Source organism: Mirounga angustirostris, unplaced genomic scaffold (genome assembly GCF_029215605.1).
Source record: "Mirounga angustirostris isolate CCGP_5_RB_7025 unplaced genomic scaffold, mMirAng1.0.hap1 SCAF_5, whole genome shotgun sequence".
Classification (NCBI taxonomy): domain Eukaryota; kingdom Metazoa; phylum Chordata; class Mammalia; order Carnivora; family Phocidae; genus Mirounga; species Mirounga angustirostris.
The window spans coordinates 85,834,001-85,856,474 of record NW_026991713.1 but is presented as its reverse complement, the minus strand read 5'-3'; the positions used below and the strand labels follow the sequence as shown (position 1 = coordinate 85,856,474).

At 40.8% G+C, this 22,474-nt stretch overlaps 1 long non-coding RNA gene across 1 annotated transcript in view; it reads left to right on the top strand.

The window, feature by feature from the left end:
* The first annotated feature begins 349 nt into the window (after nucleotides 1-349).
* LOC129045797 (uncharacterized) overlaps nucleotides 350-22,474 on the top strand; it is a 40,744-nt gene continuing 18,619 nt past the window's right edge. The window contains exons 1-2 of the long non-coding RNA XR_010411599.1: nucleotides 350-2,227; nucleotides 5,589-5,648. This is a non-coding gene — a long non-coding RNA (uncharacterized LOC129045797). The remainder of the gene's footprint in view (nucleotides 2,228-5,588; nucleotides 5,649-22,474) is intronic.

The window sequence follows — 22,474 nt, the reverse complement described above, 5'->3', positions numbered from 1 at the left end:
GTTCTGACATTCCCTTAAAATTGCAAAAGAGTAAAAATAGTGTTACATTGTATTGAGTCTAAATTTGGTTTCAGTTTTGTTGCTGACACTTTCTCTGCCACTGTGAGCAGGAATGGAACGTCGGGACGTGAACTACCAGCATGAACCCATTCAGCTGGTTAAAAATAGCATCTAGATACTCCAGCTGGTTACAACTAAATCACATTTGAGAGATGTTTAATTAATGGAGGTTTTTATTTATTTATTTTTATTTTTATTTTTATTTTTTTTTAAAGATTTTATTTATTTATTTGATAGAGAGAGACACAGCGAGAGAGGGAACACAAGCAGGGGGAGTGGGAGAGGGAGAAGCAGGCTTCCCGCGGAGCAGGGAGCCCGATGCGGGGCTCGATCCCAGGACCCTGGGATCATGACCTGAGCCGAAGGCAGACGCTTAATGACTGAGCCACCCAGGCGCCCCTGGAGGTTTTTATTTTTAAAGCACAGAAGTTATTTACATTTTAATTTGAAATATCTGTAGCAGAACCTTATCTTGGAACTAAAAACTTCAATGTAAAAACATACATTCTGGAACTTACCATCCTTATCATTAAAATAACTGAAAAGTCCCCAGTTTAAAGACTAATGCCTTAATAAATTTGACAATTTTTACAGCTTATCAAACTTCTTTCGCAATGCCGGGTAGACAACTATTTGGCACATGTACGATGACCACAAGCATATTTCAGCCACTGCTTTTATCCGAGCAATTCTTTTTATGTCATCAGAGTAGATACATTTTTTGACAAGTTATTCAATGATATATTATAATCTAATCTAAAAACCTAATTTTTTTTCTCCAGTTGTGTATTATCTAGTAAGTCTTCCTTGTGTTCATTTTATAAAAAGTAATCTCTGCTCCCGACGTGGGGCTCGAAGTCACAACCCCAAGATCAAGAGTCGCATGCAGGCTCCACTGACTGAGCCAGCCAGGTGCTCCCTGTTTTTGGTTGTTGTTTTAATTTTATTTATTTATTTGAGAGAGAGTGAGAGAGAGAGAGAGAGATCACCAGCAGGGGGAGGGGTAGAGGAAGAAGCAGACTCCCCACTGAGCAGCGAGCCCGAGGTGGGGCTCGATCCCAGGACCCTGGGGCCATGACCTGAGCCTAAGGCAGATGCTTAACTGACCGAGCCAGCCACATACCCCGGTGTTTTTAGAGTATTCCTTGTGTTCATTTGTGTGACTCTGTATAAAAACAAGCAAAACACAGACAACTGAAAATCCGTATTTTCATTTATCTGAATCTTAAAACCTGAACTTCGAAGGAATCCAGCAGATATGTACTTTGTGTATTTGGGGGTTAGATCCGTGATGGGAACCAGCATCGGTATGGGCCCTCAAAGGTATTTGGAAATATGTGGGGGCAGTTTTGGTTGTCTCAGTACCTAAAGGCACACCTGACACTTGGTTTCCTCCAGCCAAGGAAGCTAAGTGACTCACACTTGTCTCACTTGAAATGCCGGCAGAAAAGAAGGGGGATTATGTTTTTGTAAATATCTTCTTATTTAACGTAACTTGGACTTCAACAAGCTCTTTTGGGTAGAATTTGTCTTTTCCTCATTTGTAACTTTGGATGGGCCTGTTAAGGAGTTTTCATTGTCAGATTTCAATTTTGTTCATATAAAATTTTAGTTGATGACACTAAGTAGTTCAATTAATCAGGAATGTCTGAGTTGCTTATTTTTTGGAACCTTTGTGTTTTGTTGCAAAATCATGTAATTTAGCCAGACTAAAGATTGGAAGATTTCACTGCATGAATTATAGGAAGTTGAGCAATTTTGGTCTCACTAAAACGAGACTGGGTGACTGCTCTCATTGTACTTTCTTGCCTTTACAAGATTTCATGTGAAACATATATAGGCACTTATTTTCATTTCATTGACCATTCATTAAATATCACTTAGTGTCAAATTGGCCCGTTTCATGATGAGACACAATCTTATTTATTTATCGTATTTTCTCATTAAAGTTAATTTTTAAACTAATGACTCATTTCTACTTTTAAAGGTAATTCATCTCACTAGAAATTAAAAAAAAAATTTTAAACAAAAAGTAGCTTAAATAATTATCATGACATGTGTTACTTGTTTGCTGCAAGGTTTTCTGCGTCTTCCTGATGAGCAAGCACGGGGCAGAAGCATCTGAGCCGCATCAGGCATTTGACGGATTTGATTAATGTGTGCTGAGGTAAGTCTACTCCCCTGTGTAATTGTATGGGAGAGGCCACACGCAAGTCTGAATTAAAAAAAAAAAAAAAAAAAAGACTGGTGCAGAATTACTAGCTATTCAGGGTATTATATGTGTTTCAAAGATAGCTTAAAAAAAAAAAAGCTATAGGTCAAGGTCAGCATAAAAACGAGGAAACCTGAGTAAAAGTTAATATGATGGTGGTCTCCAGTGTTTCCAAAGTTGGTGTTTTTAATGACACTTTAAAAATAGTTACAATGTATAATGGCTGATTCCCGCCTGCCTGGGCTCTCAGCCTGCCTAAAGGTCTTGCTTGGTCTAGTCCAAGCTAGTTAAATCCTTTTCTTTTTCCTCTGTCTGATCTCGTCATGTCTATGTGGCTTCAGTTTAAACAATTCTGGTGGAGACCCTTCTCAAGATTTTCTCCTTTCCCCTCATCCAGGTTCTGATCTTAAACTCCCAGGGGCTGACATTATCATTGTTTGAAATCGCGGAGGAGGGGACACTTCATTTCTTGGTCTTTCCTCGGCTTATTTTACTGGGGAGTGGATGGCAAATTTGCCTGTATTTATTTAATTTGCACCAAACAACTTGGCAGAAATGATGGCTCTCAAATTTAGCTGCGTTCTCTTTTACTTATGTCAGGAGGTCCATGCTCTACCTTTGTTTTTGTTTTTTAAGTTTTATTTAAGTAATTTCTACATGCAACATGGGGCTCGAACTCACGACCCCAAGATCAAGAGTTGCAAGCTCTTACAACTGAGCCAGCCAGGTGCCCCCATGCCTTACCTTTGTCATGTGTGTACCTTTGCCCTGCAGATGGCCTCCAGGCAGGTGGACATCCATGCCTACCCACATGGGGCCCATGGAAACTTCTGGATCTCCTCCATCCCCTTAGGAGCTGCAGGGAAACCCAGGGGTTTGTTTCTAGCTCCTCTTTGATATAGATATGCCTTATTGCCTTCTCTACTCCCTTGCTCCCTTAGAACCCAGAGTGCTCTATATGCTGTGACTTTCCAAATACTCACATTTGGAGCTGAACACATGTTCTGTTTACTTTGGGATTTCCCAGTTAAAGGTCCATAAAGTCTTCTCTGGTAACTGACCCGTGAGCTGCCACTATGCTTCTCTAAAACTCTCCTTTTCCTTTCTTCTGTTGAGAGCTTTTTTTTAAATCTATTTGTGGCAAAGGGTGGAGGGAGTGGTGGAATATCCATTCTCCCGGTTTGGATCTACTTTTTGTAATATTTTGTTGTCTTATCCGGGGAAAGGTGGGGGAGGCAATTTCCTTGTGACCTTAGAGATGAAGAATGCCCTCTTGTAGGTTTCCTCCTGTCTTTCTGGCCCATCTAAACCTTGTGGGCTTGTCTTTCTATATCCTTTAAATATTGGTAATTTTTAGTATTCTATCTGGGGCTCTCTTCCTGACACACTTACATGTTTCCCCCTCAATAAGTTCATCCACTTGCATTGTTTCAAGTATTATCCTTACGTTGACAATTCCATCCTTTTTTCTCCTGAGCTTCAGACCTATATGTCCACCTAATCTTTTAGTATTTCCATTTGGTTATCCAGTCCAGATCTAAACCCATTTTCTTCCCCAGTAGACACCCCCCTTTTTAATGCACATGGCAAGTCTTATTCCTGCCCTCAAGAGTCAGATTCAGTCAATCAGGGGGTTGGTGGATTTTCCTCTGAGTTCCTGTCTTCATGAATAGTACTTTGTCCAAAGCCAAGCTTGAACAGTAGGTAAGCTTTTATTCTAATATCTTGAAGAATATCAAGATTTACTAACACGCATACTGTGTTTTAGCCATGCACATTTTCTCCAATCAAGTGAGGAAGAATAGAGGAGAGGCTTAACCAATGTCTACTAATTTACAATTACAGTCTCAAGTTAAATATTTTTAAGACCCAGATGTTAACCAGGATAATGGATGATCAGCAGGACTATTGTCCTGCTGACAAATTGAGTTAATGTACTCTTTATGGCCAGAATTCTATTGTCTATAGATTGTTTGGAAAATTGTTAATCCATCTTTCAGTGGATTTCAGGAGATGTGGCCTAAAGATTTGTTGTGGTGATTTCTGGGGAGATTTTGAATCTAAACCCAAGGTACCTGTCCAATAGTCAGGTCCACTATAATTCCAATGAAATATTCTCTAAGAAAGAAGAGTCTTTTATGCTAGAGTAAAATGATGTTAAATGGCACTTTTTCTTTTGTCTTGGGTTTTGGCTGAGGTCCCAGAACTGGGTTTTATGGTATTATGGTTATTAAAATCCCACATTAAAGAGATACGCTGGACCCATTTATCAAAATTCGTTGGAGAGAGAAAGGTTATTCAAAGGATTCTGTAGTAGAGTTTTGTGGAATTTTACCTCCCTGGCCCTTATAGAGGAAGAGTCTTTATTATGGGTCCTTTAAGCTATGTGATGGGAGGGTTTGGAACCACTGCCACAGGGACTGAACCAAAAGGCAATAATATCACAGTTAGGGGAATCTGGCATGATTTCTCTGGAGTCCTTCTCCCTGGGGGAGAGAGACTGGTGTGTGGGGTTGGGAAGTTGGACTGGATGAATAAATTTTAAATTGGATACATAGAGAGTTTTAAAAAATAAACACTTTATTTTATTTTATTTATTTTTATTTATTTATTTATTTAAAAAATTTTTTTTAAGATTTTATTTATTTGTGAGAGAGAATGAGAGACAGCATGAGAGGGAGGAGGGTCAGAGGGAGAAGCAGACTCCCCGCCGAGCAGGGAGCCCGATGCGGGACTCGATCCCGGGACTCCAGGATCATGACCTGAGCCGAAGGCAGCCGCTTAACCAACTGAGCCACCCAGGTGCCCTAAACACTTTATTTTAGAGTAGTTTTAGATTTAGCAAAATAATTGTGAAAGGCTTTCAGAGAGTTCTCATATATCCCACATTCACTTTCCCCTTATCAACATCTTTTATTAGTATGATAGAGTTATCACAAACAATGAACCAGTTTTTTCAGTTTTTCCCTGAACTATTCAGAAAGATGTATAGGAAAAAATAAAGAGGCAAAACATATATAATAGAATAAAAGATACACAAGAAATCCAGTAAACATATAACATGAGTTTTATCTTTTATTTTCCATCCCACTATTATACAGTTTGTCCTGCAGCTAGGAACTTATATAAACCACAAATATTGAAGAATATTTCTCTAACATAGCTGACAGAATTGTTGGTGTGAACAATTTGTTGCATGTATGTTAAACCATTGTTTAATAGGTCACCCATTAATTAGAGTGTTAACTATTTAAAGAAAATTCATAAAAAATTAAAAGTGGTGTGCTTATCTAAATATGATTCTTTTTCTTTTTAGGGATACAAATAAAACTTTTGTACAATCAAAGTAAAAGAAACAAAATGGCACATATGTATGGTAAGTGATTGATTAAAGCCTGATACCAAAAAAAATTTTTTTTTAAAAATATTTTATTATTTATTTGACAGAGAGAGACACAGAGAGAGAGGGAACACAAGCAGGGGCAGTGGGAGAGAGAGAAGCAGGCTTCCCGCGGAGCAGGGAGCCCGATGCGGGGCTCGATCCCAGGACCCTGGGATCATGACCTGAGCCGAAGGCAGACGCTTAACGACTGAGCCACCCAGGCGCCCCTCAAAAATATTTTTAAAGAAAAATATTTTTAAAGATTTTATTTATTTAGAGAAAGAGACAGTGCGTGCACGTGCACACGCATGAGTGGGGGGAAGGGGAGAGGGAGAGAGAGAATCTCAAGCCGACTCCCTGCCAAGTGTGGAGCCTGTTGTGGGGCTCAATCCCACAACCCCAAGATCATGACTGGACCCGAAATCAAGAGTCGGATGCTCAACCAACTGAGCCACCCAGGCGCCCCTAAAGAAAAATATTTTTAAAGAAATTGTTAAGTTCACAATGGAAAAAATGGATGATGGCTGTGATAGAGAAAATTGCATAAAATGATATACAAATATTAATTTAACAGTTACAAATTGTTGACAGGAAAACAAGGTAAGAATAATATAAACAAAAGTTAAAAAAATTATTGATAATATTTTGGAGGAAGTGGCAAATCATCATTTCTTGGGAGAATTATTAACTGGTTCAACCTTCTTGAAGAGCAATTTGGCAATGAGCCACAGAAATTTTAGACTTTGTTTTCCGGTAATTGTAATTCTGAGAATTTATTCTATAGAAATAATTCCGAAGAATAAATGAACTGTGCTTAGAGAGATTATCTTAGTCTCTCTATATATTATAGAAAAAAGTTCTACATCAAAAAGGTTGGGGGTACCTGGCTCAGTTGGTAGAGCATACAACTCTGGACCTAAGGGTTTTGTGAGTTCTGACTCCATGTTGTGTGTAGAGATTACTTAAAAATAAAATCTTTTTTTAAAAAGGAGGAAATTAAATAATTTATATTCTGATAACTTAATGGACTATTTTGCAATCATTAGAAATAATAGTTATGGGGGGCGCCTGGGTGGCTCAGTCGTTAAGCGTCTGCCTTTGGCTCAGGTCATGATCCCAGGGTCCTGGGATCGAGCCCCACGTCGGGCTCCCTGCTCCACGGGAAGCCTGCTTCTCCCTCTCCCACTCCTGCTGCTTGTGTTCCCTCTCTTGCTATCAAATAAATAAAATCTTTAAAAAAAAATAATAGTTTTGGAGACTGTGTGTATGTGTATATATATATATATATATATATATACATATATATATATTTTAAGATTTTATTTTTAAGTAATCTCTACACCCAACAGGGAACTCAAAACTTACAATCCTGAGATCAAGAGTCACATGCTCCACCAACTGAGCCAGCCAGGTACCCCTTTATATGTTTTATATACAAAGAACAAAAGACTTGTATGTATATAGCAAACGAATTTAAAGTAAAAAAAAATTAAAAGATAATTTTTTTTAAAGATTTTATTTATTTATTTGAGAGAGAGAATGAGAGAGAGCACATGAGAGGGGGGAAGGTCAGAGGGAGAAGCAGACTCCCTGCCGAGCAGGGAGCCCGATGCAGGACTGGATCCAGGGACTCCAGGATCATGACCTGAGCCGAAGGCAGTCGCTTAACCAACTGAGCCACCCAGGCGCCCCAAAAGATAATTTTTTATCAATGAAGATTAAGTTTATGTAAAAACAATACATTTTGAAAGGGTCATAGAAATGTAATCAGTAGGGCTTACATAAATTGGTTATCAGTATAATTTTTTAGAAGACATTTTAATACTAAAACTGTCATTAAAAAGATTTATTACTTTGATATTAATGCGTGCTTTTTTTGGTGCAAAAAGGTGGTTTTATTAAAGCATGGGGACAGGCTCTGTGGGCAGAAAAAGCTGCCATTAATGCATATTTTTAAAAAGATAAATTGAAGGAGATATTTTCTTCCTGAGAAGAACAAATAGGTATTCTGATGTCAACAGATATGATAGTGTCTTATTAATAGCTGTCCAAATAGCGAACAAAACCTAAAATGCTTTTATTTAATTCTTTTTCCTTTTGTTTAATCCATGCATATTTCAGAGAAAAGTTCACCCAAACCTCAGATCCATCTTTTAATTCATAAGAATGCTGATTTGGAAAATGTAATGTCTGTGTCCAACGATCTTATTTATTAGATATTCAGTGTTCTCATGTTTTGCTGACAGAAATCACAATTACACTTCTACGATTCCAGTTGGGAAACCAGGCCTCCTGTCATCTGATAAAAAGTGCCTTGACACTTGTAAAGGCATAATGCGCTAGTTACAAGTTTATTGAGTTTTTATGAAGAGAAAAGGGTCAGAGCAAGTTACATAAGTAGGTCTCATGTGAAAAAAGATTCTAAAATCTAGAAACCAAGAAAAATAGAAGTTATAAAACACAACTCATTAAGGCCTAAGAAGAATGAAGGGGTAGGTTTTTCAAGACCTTTAAATGGTGAATTGAGTCTTAATTTTGGCTTAATTAACAATTCATATCAAATATTTACTTCTTTTCCAAGGAAAGGGACCAAAGCAAAATATGCAGTTTGTTCAAAGCTCATAGTCTTTTTACTATGGTGCAAAGAATAGTAACATAATTACCAAAAGATAACTGTATCATCCTCTTAAGCATTTATATTTTTCCCTAAATTTTGATACTTTGGGAGGCAAAGCTGAATAGGTAAATTGAATATTTGTGTAATATGACACATGGTGACATTTAAACTGAAATATTGAATTTCGTTAAGTTTGTTTAAGAACTGGCAATGGGGGCATCTGGGTGGCACAGTCGGTTGAGTGACTGACCTTTTGTTGTGGCTCAGGTTGTGATCTCAGGGTTGTGAGATGGAGCCCGACGTCATGCTCTATGCTCAGTGTGGAGTCTGTTTCGGACTCTCTCTCCCTCTTCCTCTGCCCCTCCCCACTGGACTCTGTCTCTCGGTCTAGGATAAATAAATCTTTTTTTTTTTATTTAAAGATTTTATTTATTTATTTGACACAGAGAGAGAGAGAGAGAGAGCAGAAGCACAAGCAGGGGGAGTGGGAGGGGAGAAGCAGGCTTACCGCTGAGCAGGGAGCTGGATGCGGGGCTCGATCCCAGGACCCTGGGATCATGACCTGAGCCGAAGGCAGAGGCTTAACGACTGAGCCACCCAGGCGCCCCTAAATAAATAAATCTTAAAAAAAAGAACTTGCAATGGTCTGAAAGTGAAAAGGTCACTATTCTCCCTTTTATGTCCCATTTGTTCATGTAAAATAAAATCAAATTTCTGTTGTCAAATGTTTTTCCTCCTAAGATTTATGTATTTTATGCATGTATGTATGTATGTATGTATGTGTTTAAGTAGGCTCCACACCCAGCATGGAGCCCAAAGCAGGGCTTGAACTGACGACCCCAAGATCAAGACCTGATAAAGACCTGAGCTGACATCAAGAGTTGGACATTTAGCTGACTGAGCCACCCAGGTGCCCCAATATTCACTTTAAAAGACGATTCAGTTTAAAAGACTGGTTTATGCTTCCAAAGAATAAGATAGTTGTCACAGAAATCAAGATGAGCAGATGATGGCATGTTTGCCCATCTGCTTGAGAATTAATCATCAAAAATTTTTGAGAAAAAAAGTGCCTCTTTCAAGGGTCCTTCAAAGGGTAAAGGGTTGATTTCCTGGACCTCTCCATGTTGGGTAGCTCTAGTTTGGATTGCCACTGACAGTACAGCTGTGTTAAGGCTTCACTTCCCATGAGCATTCTCCTCACCTTGGAAACAACATATGGTCTCCAGACCTCCTTGCCACCTGAAAAATGACTCTGAACAACAGCCAGATCTTTCCTGTTCTTTATAGAATTTTTTTTAAATGAATATTTCTTTCTCCAACACCAGCCTTTTCTCTTGTGAAGTTTTATATGAAGAGAGACATTCTCTAAATCATTTGTCTGAGTAAATTTATCAAAAATCACTTCATACATACCACATAGTCATAGAAATATCTTCTCAGAAACTCTATATTAACATCTAAGAAATTGCTTCCTCTGCTCTTTTTCAAAAGAATAAAACAGGATTTTATATCATGTTCAAGAGTAATTCTGAAATGTAACTGTGATTTGGAGAACACAGGTCTGTTCAACCATTCTGTTGGAAGGCCTCAACAGATTTGGAAGGCAGGAGAAATTGGTTTTAGAATTATCTCTTCATGAACTTCCTGTGTGGCCTACATTTTCTCTCCTGGAGTCTCCTGATCTTGGAGTCAGGCATCCCTCAAAAGTCTCATCTTATTACAACATTGGCTCAGATTTTGGTATTTCTTTCTTTCTTCTTTTTTTAAAAAATTATTTATTTGATGTACTGTTCCATGATTCATTGTTTACATATAACACCCAGTGCTTCATTCAATACATGCCCTCCTTAATACCCATTTGATTAGGTTCAAATGTGCTCTGGACTGAATGTATGCCCTCCAAATTCCTGTGTTGAAATACAGTCCCCAAAGTGATGGGATTTGGAGCTGGGGCATTTGAGAGGTAATTAAGTCATGAGGGTGGAGCCCACATGAATTGGATTAGTGCCTCCGTAAGAATAGGCCAGAGAGCTAGCTTGCCCTCATTCAGCCATGGGAGGATGCAATGAGAAGTCAGTCGTCTGAAACCCAGAAGAGGGCCCTCCGCAGGACCTGATCCTGCTGGCATCCTGATCGTGGGCTTCTAGCCTCTGGAACTGTGAGAAATAGATCTCTGTTGTTGTTAAGCCACCTAGTTTATAGTGTTTTGTTATAGCAGCCTGAGCTAAAGCAAGGTGTGGCTGGGATTCCTTGGTGTAGTTCCTTAGAAGGAAAGCCATGTTAAAAAAAAAAAAAGTTGTCTGACACTCATGTATCCAGCAAATAATAATGGCAGAGGGATAAGATAACCCATGAGACAACCCTGTTCAAAAAGGGGGAGAAAGGAGGCAGGTAGCAATTTTGGAACCAAGCTGGGCACAAGCCACCATTTCTGCTGACTCTGGGAACAGGAAATATTCTTTAGGATTCACTTCTGCTACTGGAAAGTAGTTTTCTATGGCTCTTGGTTCTGCCTTCTGGGTTTTGGGTCAACCTTCTAAGTCACACTTTTTTCCCCCACAAGAAATGGCATATGCTTGCATCTGAGGAGCACGCTCAGCTTGATTTCTGCTCTTCCTGTTTTGAACTGTTTTTGACCCATTTAGCCCAAGTTTTCAAAGACTTTGTAGGCTTCCTACATACTTCCTTGTGTTTCTGCACAACTTGTGTATCAAGTTAGAATGTGCTCCTTTAGGCAAAAGCCACACTTGCCAAAGCCCTCTACCTTGTGCTGAGACACAGGGTGCTGTGGGAGGAATGCTTTTAAGATCCTTAGTACACCTGTGGTCTTTCTGAGAGGAGCTATGAGGCAACAACTTAAATATTTCTGAGGTTTAACAAAGGGCCTTATAGCCATAGTATTTTATTTCATTTTATTTTAATTCCAGTATAATTAACATACAGTGTAATATTAGTTTCAGGTGTACAATATAGTGATTCAACACTTCTATACATCACCCCACGCTCATCACGACAAGTGCACTCCTTCCTCCCCATCACCTATTCCCCCCACTGCCCCAGCGTAACCATCAGTTTGTTCTCTATAGTTAAGAGTCTGTTTCTTGGTCTGCCTCTCTCTTTTTTCTCCCATGTTAATTTGTTTTGTTTCTTAAATTCCACATATGAGTCAGATCCTATGGTACTGGTCTTTTCGGACAGACTTATTCATTTAGCATGATCCTCTCGAGCTGCAGCCACATCGTTGCTATAGCTACACTTGAGCTGAGCTTTCCCCAGAGGCCGCATTTTGCTATAAATCTCCAATTTATAGATGAGGAAGCTGAGACTTAGGGTAAGTGACTTCCAAAAGCACATATTGCTAATTTCCTCCCTTCCTGAAATACAAAATCTAGCAGAAGGAACCAAAAATGTAGAGGAAAAATAAAAAGAAAAAAGCAAATAAGGAAGAGTCTGTCTCTAATCCAAGTTCAGAATGCTGGGTCATGTGAGGGAGAAAGATCAGACAGCCTTCCTGGAAAAGGCAGCATTGGGTTTGGACACATGAAGAGGGACGGAGAGGCACTTCAGGCAGAGGAAACAGAAGGGAGAGGATCCATGAGATGAGGAAGAGAGTCTACTATGGGCATGTAGGGGCCTCTCTGGGGTGGATAGTGGTGGTGGTGATGATAGTGAAGTGTAATGAGGCATATGATTGGAAGTGGAGGGTTGAGTGAATTTTGGAAGACTTGGAATCCTAGACTGAAGAGGTTGGATTTTTTTTTTTTAAAGATTTTATTTATTTATTTGAGAGAGAGAATGAGATAGAGCATGAGAGGGGGGAGGGTCAGAGGGAGAAGCAGACTCCCTGCCGAGCAGGGAGCCCGATGCGGGACTCGATCCCGGGACTCCAGGATCATGACCTGAGCCGAAGGCAGTCGCTCAACCAACTGAGCCACCCAGGCGCCCAAAGAGGTTGGATTTAATTGAACAAAGAGTCAAGAGTTTTCGGCACGATCTGTTGGTTTTACTTGTCTACGTAATCGTTTACACATCTCTGTGTTTTCATACTCCAGGAGGTTACTGTTCTTTTTGTATTCCAGTCTGAAGAATGTATATGAAAACAGTTCAAAATGGAAGCAGTGTGGCATAGCAATTGAGAGCTTGAATTCTAGACTCAGGCCGACCTGGATTAAGACCAAGTCTACCACCTACCATTTGCATCTCTTTGGGCAAGGCTCTTCACTTTCTTTTTCTTCTTTTTAGGGAGAGAGAGAGAGAGAGAATGTGAGCAGGGAGCGGCGAAGGGAGAATCTTTAAGCAGTTTCCATGCTCAGAGCAGAGCCCGACACCGGGCTTGATCTCAAGATGCTGAGATCATGACCTAAGCCGAAATCAAGAGTCAGACACTTAACTACTTAACTGACTGGGCACCCAGGCACCCTGGGTCTTAACTTTTCTAAGCCTCCGCTATCTCACCTTGAATGGGATACCTATCTCAGAAGTCTGCTGTGAATATCACATGAGATAATATGTGTAAACCACTAAACATAGATTAGGATGCATGGTAAATAATCAGTAAATATTGTTACAAATAATTAATGAAATTTGAAAATTACCGTTACGGACTGAATATTGTCCCCCAAAATTCATATGTCAGAGCCCTAATCCCCATTGTGACTATATTTGGACAGAGCCTTTAAGAAGGTAATTAAGGGTAAATGAGGTCCGAATGGTGGGGCCCTAATCTGATAGGACTGGTGTCCTTATAAGGAGAGGAAGAAATACTAGGGACTTCTCTCACACGTGCACACTGAGGCAAGGCCATGTGAGGTCATAGTGAGAAGGTGGCCATCTACAAGCCAGAATGAGAAGCCTCACCCAAAACCAACCCTGACAGCACCTTGATCTTAGACTTCTGGCCTCCAGAGCTGTGAGAAAATAAATGTTTGTTGTTTAGGTCCCGCAGTCTGTGGCATGTTGTTATGCAAGCCCTAGCAGACTAATAAGAAAATGAACTCAAAAATAAATACAAGAATGAAAAATTACATTATTTTGTATGCCAACAGAGTCAATGTCATAGAACTTTCCTTTTAGCAAGACAATAAAGATTTTTTTCCTGCAGCCTAGACCCTGATAGTTGAAGCACAAGTATTTAGTTGCAGCTTTAGAAGTTCATTATAAAATCTTATGAAAACTCACATTACAAAATTTAATACAGCCATATGGTGTTACTATGCTGTGGATTATGCGTATGTTGGGGATGAGTGGGTGGTGAGGAAAGAATGGTAAATAAAAGAAGTATGATTTAAAAAAGATCTCCCTTTAAGATGTATACATTTAAGAGTGACCAGGGGCGCCTGGGTGGTTCAGTGGGTTAAGCGTCTGCCTTGGGCGCAGGTCATGATCCCAGGGTCCTGGGATCGAGCCCCGCATTGGGCTCCCTGCTCGCGGGAAGCCTGCTTTTCCCTCTCCCTCTGCCTGCAGCTCCCCCTGCTTGTGCGCACTCTCTCTAATAAAGAAATAAAATCTTTAAAAAAAAGTGACCATATATTTTATGAAATGTTTCAATAAATCAAGAGGCCATGGATTGTAAGATACACTGCTATCTTATACATATTATTTAGAAAGAAAATACAACCAGAATGCTTGTTATATCAAATGTAAGATATATTAAAATATGTAAAAAAAAGTTCATTTTAGGATCTGGAAGTATACTGGTTGACCATTATATACAATAGTCAAACCATATCAGATATGAGATAAAGGCTCTATAGCTCTTTTTATAGGAGTTTCTGCTAGAGAATTTTTGTATGTAGACATTTTTCTATGTGATTAATTACCTCCTCTATCTAGAATAGTACTAGCTGTGTACCATCTTTTAGATAACTGAATTAAAAAATCATTATTCAAATCATTTTCTGTAGGACCGCAGGACTTTATTCTCTTGTAGAACTCTGAAAAAGGCTGCCAGAGAGTAATGAAGAGAAGAATGTTTTAAGAGTTTAAAGTTTCTCATTAAGCAGATGAAAACAGCCCCTCAGAAAATCGTTACTTTATTTCCACAGGCATTTATACTCTTTTCCAAACACCGTTCTCTAAGCAGGTAATCGTGGGTACCTTACGACTCCGCCTCTGCATACCCATACTAGTCATAGCAAGGACCACATTTATCTTATCTCAGGTAAAATAGTCTGAACACTTCCATTGCAAAGGACAGAATCCAAGTTGAGTTGGTATAATACTTTTTCCTGGTCTCAGGTAGAATTGGATTCAACTTCTCAAATTTTGTTGTTAGGACTCTTTCTCCATTTATTTGTTTTGTTTTGCTTTGTGTTAACTTCCTTCTCTAATAGGCTCTCTCCTTGTGGTGGGAAAGCTCGTGCCTAGCAAGGAGGGGCTTTGCATGGTTCCTACAGTTTACTCTCTCATTAGGAGGAAATTCTCTCTCCTCTATAATCTACAGGAAGGAAACTTATTGGTCCTTTTTGGCTGTATTCCTGGGCCATTTGAAATATGAAATGGATATATGGAAATAAAAATAACTATGTACATTATTTTGAGCATAGTCTTTGAACTCAAGCCATACCCTGGTGGCATAAGAATAGGACTTCTTACAAATGTGTAGGTTCACTGTATAAGAGTATTCTGCCTAGGAAGTGAATGAAGACTGATATCCGGCCTGTGCCTTGCATACCAAACCATAGTGACCCCATGAGCCTCCCATAGTTGGCCCTTTAATTCCTACAAAAGCCCCAAAGTAGCCCTTCACAAAGGATCCCTAAGACTTCTCAATTAAATAGACTATAGAGTATATAAATACCTCTTTTTAAAAATTTTTTTTTTATTTTTTAAAGATTTTTTTTTTATTTATTTGACAGAGAGAGACACAGTGAGAGAGGGAACACAAGCAGGGGGAGTGGGAGAGGGAGAAGCAAGCTTCCCATGGAGCTGGGAGCCTGATGCGGGGCTCGATCCCAGGACCCTGGAATCATGACCTGAGCCGAAGGCAGACGCTTAACGACTGAGCCACCCAGGCGCCCTATAAATACCTCTTTTTAAAAAGATTTATTTATTTGAGAGAGAGAGAGAGAGACAGCATGAATGGGGCTTGATCCCAGGACCCTGGGATAATGACCCAAGCTGAAGGCAGACGCTTAACTGACTGAGCCAGCCAGGCGCCCCTAAATGCCTCTTTGGGATCAGTTAGCATTCGATGCATAACAAATCATGCTAAGTTTTGTGGCTTTAAATAATCATTTATTTAGCTCATCAATTCCATTGTTGGTGTTTGGGGCTGGGCTCAACTAGATGGTTCTTCTGCTGATCTTGGCTGGGTTCACTCATGTGTCTCCAGTCACTTGGTGAGTTGGCGGTCTATCTGAGGTGACTAGGTCACATGTCTTTTATCCTCCAGCAAAATAGTCCAGGTTTTTTCTCACGGTGGCAGAGTTCTAAGAACAGCAGGTGACAAACTGCAAAGTGAAAGTACTTTTCAAGCTTTTGCTTACATCACATTGACCAAAGCAAATGATATAACCTACCCAGATTCAAGAGTGAAGATATACACTATATCTTTTGGTTGGAGGAAAAACATTTGAGGCCATTTTTGCAATTTATTGCACCTTTTATGTTGCCTACAGAACAAGATCTTCTAAAGTCTCAGCTAAACTACCTGTGTTGAATAGTCACAGGGCTATGTAAATCCTGTCAAGTCTTACTAGAGCTGCATATAGTTATGAATCTTATGTTAAGCCTATCCTCAAATTCCTTTTTCACGTATCACTAATGCTGCAAATACTTGATCTTATTTTCTTGTTTGTTCGGGGACTGGTAGGAAGACCTTGAATCAACTTCCGAAGAATAATCCATTGTTTATTGGTTGTTAATCATGGGAATTAAATGCTAGTTTTACCAGTAAAAATATTAGTAGAATCATGAACATTCAGAGACTCCTAGAGCAGATACATTGTCCAGTTTAATGGACAATAGAGAAAGTTCTCTTGGCTTTCTTGAGAAGAAAATCAGCTGGTTCTTTTGGCTTCAGGCATTTCAGTATAATATCATAGAGTTCCAGAATGCCATCTTCTTCTGTATTCTATGGGTGGGGGTGTGGATGGAATCTCTACCAGGAAATAAGTTCGGTTCCAAGTATTCTTCTAATTCCAGGGTGACCAAGGCCTCTCTGGTTATTTGTGAAGCTGACCTGCATTTTAAGAGATTTTAAGACCTAGGTGGATTGATTCTCTTTAAGTCTGGTACCTTCTCTGACTATGGGCAAGGAAACAGTCTAAATGTGGTCACAGGGTCACTAAACTTGGTGGAATCATTGTATTTTGGATTATATAGTGTGTAGAGAAATTTCTTGATGCAGATAGTCTGCAGGCCTTTTAATTGTTTTTATTTTCTTTTAAAAGATTTTATTTATTTATTCATGAGAGACAGAGAGAGAGAGAGAGAGAGAGAGAGAGGCAGAGGGAGAAGCAGGCTCCCAAGGAGCAGGGAGCCCGATGCGGGACTCGATCGCAGGATCCTGGGATCATGAGCTGAGCCGAAGGCAGACGCTTAACCATCTGAGCCACCCAGGTGCCCGCCTGCGAGCCTTCTTAAAAATTTTCTTCTAAAAGCTTTATTTCCGCGTTGCTTGGGCGAGGGCGCCAGGGTGGTCAGAATGCTGCCTAGCGGCTGCAGGGAGGCGCTCCGGCTCGAGCCCTGGCACCAGGGGGATGCCCGAGGGGCCCCTCAGGGGCCGCTGGGCTCCGGAGGCTTTCCCAGAGGAAGAGATACCCGCCCACCCGGCCGGCCTGCGGAGCTGACTCAGGGGCTCGCCACCTTCGCGAAGAGCTTCACCTTCCTCTCCGAGGCAGCGGGTCTGCGGCAAGTCCCCGAGACGCGCGTCTGCGCAGACGGAAGCCGGGCACGCGGAGCGGGAGCGCTGGCTTCCGGTTCTTCGCCGCGACCGCGGCAGGTGCCGTGGAGTTCAGGGCTTCCTCCCGCTCCTCCTGGAACGGCTTCTCCACTTGCTGGGAGAGGCCGCAGCCGGTGCTGCGCTGGCTTGGCATTTTCGAGAGAAGCTGACGCCCTGCAGCTTGTCTGCTAATTCGCGGAAACGGCCCGCGCGCTCCGGAGCCTCACAGTCTCGGTGCAGATGGAAGCCCGGGGAGAGGTAAGTGTGGGAGGCCCGCAGGTGCATGTAGCCGGGCCTCCACCAGTGGAATAATTCTGACCAAGTGGAGAGCTCATGATGACGGGCGATGAGGGGCTAAGCTCAAAACAGTGTTGGCCGGCCCTGGGGGCAGAGGATGGCAGAGAAGGCGGTCCTAGAGGTTGAGACTGGAAGAGCGGTTGGAGGGTGGTCAGAAGCTGGAAGAGGGGGTGTCGCTGAGTCTCTTTTGTCCGCTAGTGAAGCGAGGGGACAGATCTGCGGTGTGCCGGGGGCACTGAGAGCTAAAAATCATTCTTGGGAAACTTTCTCAAGAATGGTCTCACTTATATAGCACAGGAGGGATATATATACACACAAATCGTGTGTGTCTGTATTTGGATAGGTTTTGTTCTCTCTAGTTGTGGAAGACATTCTTTTTAAGTATCGGCTTTAATCATTTGTTTAAACACTTTCAGAAACGATTTCTGCAGCGACTTACAGAATAGTCTCCTGTGTAGTAAACACTTTTACTTGATTTGAAAAGTGCTTCCACCTTTTGAGAACTGTTGACGATTCCTTTGCCCAAATATGTGGTTTTGGTAAGTCCTTCCCTTCCACAGCGTTGGCTTCTCACAGTACCCCATTTACCTGACCAGTGCTTGATCAGGGATGGGAGAATTTAGTTGGACCAATCAGAGACTTTCCCAGCTTTTTTTTTTTTTTTTTTTAATGAGGGGACCTCCAGCTCTCTTTTCTCTATGATTATTTAAGGATAGTGCTGGATGACTCATGTGCAGTCATTTAATATCTAGAAACAAGAATCTTTGTGTTCTTTGCTTCCCACTTCCTTATGCTATATCGACATGTTATTCCAAGGCGTCCTCATTGCCTTGAGAAGAAGAGAGCAAGAGATAACTGAATCTTAGGGTTTAAAAAATTTTTTTTCTTTTTCTTTCTTTTTTTTTTTAAAGATCTTATTTATTTGAGAGAGAATGAGAGCTAGAGAGAGAGAGAGCACACACAGAGGGAGAGGGACAGAAGCAGACTCCCTGTTGAGCAGGGAGCCTGATGCAAGGCCATGGATCACAGCTGAAGGCAGACACTTAACCGTCTGAGACACCTAGGTGCCCCTAAAATTTTTTTCTTCCTCCAAGTGGGGTTTTGAGAGTCAAAAATGAGGACCTGAGAGAAGCTAGATACAGAATTTATACTGTAGTTATACAATTAATAAGAAACTTGAGGAATAATGAGATCGCCTGATCTGTATCCCTGAGGAGACCAGTGGAGGACACTGGGCTGGGAGAGGTGGGGTCTTACTTGTAGGAGATCAGAGTTGGAGAATAAGAGGTCCTCACCTGGGGGTCAGGTTTAGGAGCCTGATGAGTTTCACTGGTGCCTGAGTTGAGGAAGCCAATGGGAGCCGAGCTGATCATTGTAGATCATTCATCCCTCTTCATATGTCCCAGGTGTGGATCATATACCAGAAGGTCACCTCTCCATTCAGAGACTTTGATAAGCTCTGTTGATATTGTCCAGTCTGTACATTTCAAGGGTCCAGTGCACCTCTCTCCCTATTTCCCTCTTCTCTTCAATGACATGAGGGAGAGGAATCTTAAGATCCAGAAAAATGATTTCTTTTTTTTAAAGATTTTATTTATTTATTTGACAGAGAGAGAGACACAGCGAGAGAGGGAACACAAGCAGGGGGAGTGGGAGAGGGAGAAGCAGGCTTCCCGCGGAGCAGGGAGCCCGATGCGGAGCTCGATCCCAGGACCCTGGGATCATGACCTGAGCTGAAGGCAGACGCCTAATGACTGAGCCACCAGGCGCCCCTGATTTTTTTTTTTTTTTGCCATACATTGAATGATTTTCTCATCTCCATCCAGTAAGCTGTTCTTTTGCCCATTAATAAGTTGATATCACATATAAAATTTACACATATAAATGGGCCTGTCTCTGGCAGGCTACCATCTAAAATAATAGGCCTCAAACTTTCCTGCATTTTCCATGACCCTGAAGGATAGAAGGAAAGGGAAGAACTGTGGAACATACCTACACTCTGTCACTGGCCTGAGGTGGGGCGGGCGGGACTGGAACTGCAAAACTCATCAGCGGAGCATACAGAGGTTTTTAAGATCTGGTGGGTTGCACAAATGGAACTTTGTAAATTTGAGTGGAGAAACTTGGAGAATTTGGCAAAGCAGGGTTATATTCATGCTACTCAGTTAAAAAAGAAAAATAAGCTGGGCAAGGATGGGAACAGAGCAGATGGGTAACGTAGAAATTTTTGGAATATTCTGAGAATATAGTAGATTAAGTAGGATTTTATGAACGGGCCTGGGAAGCTGATGATTGTTTCTATGAGAAAATGCATTCCAGTTTTCAACTCAGGATATCTGGAACACATCTCCCTTTGTCACAACTCCAGAAAGATTCACAGGAATTTCACTTTCTCTCTATTCTGATCTCGAAGATGGGAACTATACTCTCTTTAAGCTGAAACTCCACAGATAGAAGCAGGAACAAATGGGTGGGAGTGTTGATTTTTATCTCCACAGAGAAAGGGAATTTTACAGCAACGAGAGTGGGGCCTCTGATGCCAGGGTCCTATCCATATATATCTTTATGAAATGTGGGAACAGAGCCCAGAACCCAGGACTTGGTGAGAAAGCAGGCCAGAACTCCCTCCCTGCATGTGAACCCTTGACTTCTTCATGTGCTGCTTAGGTTGTGAATGGTTGATAATGTCACTAAAGCCTAGACTATCTTCTTCTTTTTTTTTTTTGAGTTATTTATTTGTTAGAGAGAGACACAGCGAGAGAGGGAACACAAGCAGGGGGAGTGAGAGAGGGAGAAGCAGGCTTCCCACGGAGCAGGGAGCCCGATGTGGGGCTCGATCCCAGGACCCTGGGATCATGACCTTAGCTGGAGGCAGACGCTTAACGACTGAGCCACCCAGGCGCCCCAAGCCTAGACTATCTTCAAAGCCTGCCTGGCATGCAATGTGATACTGATGGCGTATCTCCTTTCCTTTTCATTCTGGGGACAAGTGGGATAGACTTGACGCCTGGGCATACTCTGAATTCATGACATGGGATGGGGGCGAAAGCTTGGCCAGCACCTGAAAGGTTCTGTCCACAGAACTAGGGAACATTGCTTCTCACTGGTTAAATAAATTGGTTAGAACATGAGACAAAGATAGCATTTGATCTGTCTTGAACAGATTTGATTAAAAAAATCTTAAAAATACACTGAAAGCACCTAAAAACTTTCTCTCTTTGCCTGGATATAATAATTTTGTGCTGGAAATATATATTAACATCTAAGCATAAAGAAATGGAAATATTAGGTGTCACAGAAAAACAGATGAATAAACTCTTTCTCTCCTTTTCCTCTACCCCTCTCTCTTCCCCATTTTCTCCTTTTTAAAAGTTAATTTAATAGATTAAGGACATCTTTAAATGACTATAAAAATAAAGATGATGTTTAGACAGTTTTCCCAGCTGGAATGCTCTGTTTAAAACACTGTTTTCATGGCCCGCACTGTTTATTTTACATTCAGAGATGTGGGCACATGGGAACCGTTTGCAGAAAATATTTCTGTTGCCTCTGCGATTGATATAATACAGAAGCAGAGGGTAGAAGTTCAACAAGCTGTCTTTCTAAAGCCAGATGTACAATCTTTTCTTTATTACTATTGGCAAGTACCTTTATGAGGGGGAAAAAAAAAGGAAGTCCTGGAAAGTAATGAAGAGATAAATCCATTCTGACTCTGAAAATGTAACACCCAAGATTTACAGAAATCAAGTTCTCTGTGATCATTTGGGGTCTAATTCTCATGGAAATGCTCAGGACTATTTCACTGCTTGCACTGAAAAATAACAGTGATTATGTAAACATGCTGCCTTAAGCTCTCAGCACATCTATCAATGATCCATTGCAAGAGCCTTCAAATTTATCTCTGTATGTTCAATTTCAACTTCTCACTCTCCCAATCAGTCCATTCTACAGTCTGCCACCAGGGTCATCTTTAAAGATTTTTTTTTTTTTAATTTATTTATTTGACAGAGACACAGCGAGAGAGGGAATACAAGCAGGGAGAGTGGGAGATGGAGAAGCAGGCTCCCCGCGGAACAGGGAGCCCGATGCGGGGCTCGATCCCAGGACCCTGGGATCATGACCTGAGCCGAAGGCAGATGCTTAATGACTGAGCCACCCAGGTGCCCCCAGGGTCATCTTTAAAACCTGTGTTTCTGACCATGGCTCCACCCTGTCTTAAAGTTTTACAATGGTGGTTTTCTTTTGCTTCTAAAAGAGGAAGAAACTTGTGGTCTGTTGGCTGAAACCAACTTTCAAGCATATATATATATATAATATATAATATTTTTTGACCACATATGGTGAGCCTGAAAAAAAAAAACATGTAATAGTTGCCAACATTTAAAAATTGGAGAATTTGACAGAAAAATATGGATATTCTGCTATTATTAAAACAGTGGATGCTCTGGCAACACTGGTCTTATATGTTGTGTAAAAATAATTAAACTGTTCCATTTGGAAGGGCACAGTTTCCCTAGTTTCCCACAGGATTGTACACTTCCTGTCTTTTTTCTCATTTACATGATTTCATTTTGCTCATTTACACGATCTGTTTGGCATTTATAGGCATTTAAATTTTCAACTCCTGGACTGTGGGCTCAAGTCCAGCTCCTTAACCTCACATATAAGGACCATCTGACTCTTACTAACTTTTTTAGGCTCATTTCTCACATTTTCTCCTCTTGAACTTTATACTGCAAAAATACAGGTTCCCCTCAGACACTGTGATTTTACCATTTCCAGCCCTTCCAATCTATCTGAAAAGCCTTCCCTGCTTATTAGCAAACTGTTTTTTCCTTCTGGAAAATGTTTTCTTGATTTCCTTAGAGTTAACCATTCTGGGAGTTTTCTCTGAGCATTGAATGTACTTCCATGATTGATTATACTATATATCTTACTAATTTGTGTAAAATAAGGAGAGATTTTCCTTTATGAGCAGCAGGTGTCAAATTCCTTGTGGGGAGATCCAAACCTTTGAAGAGG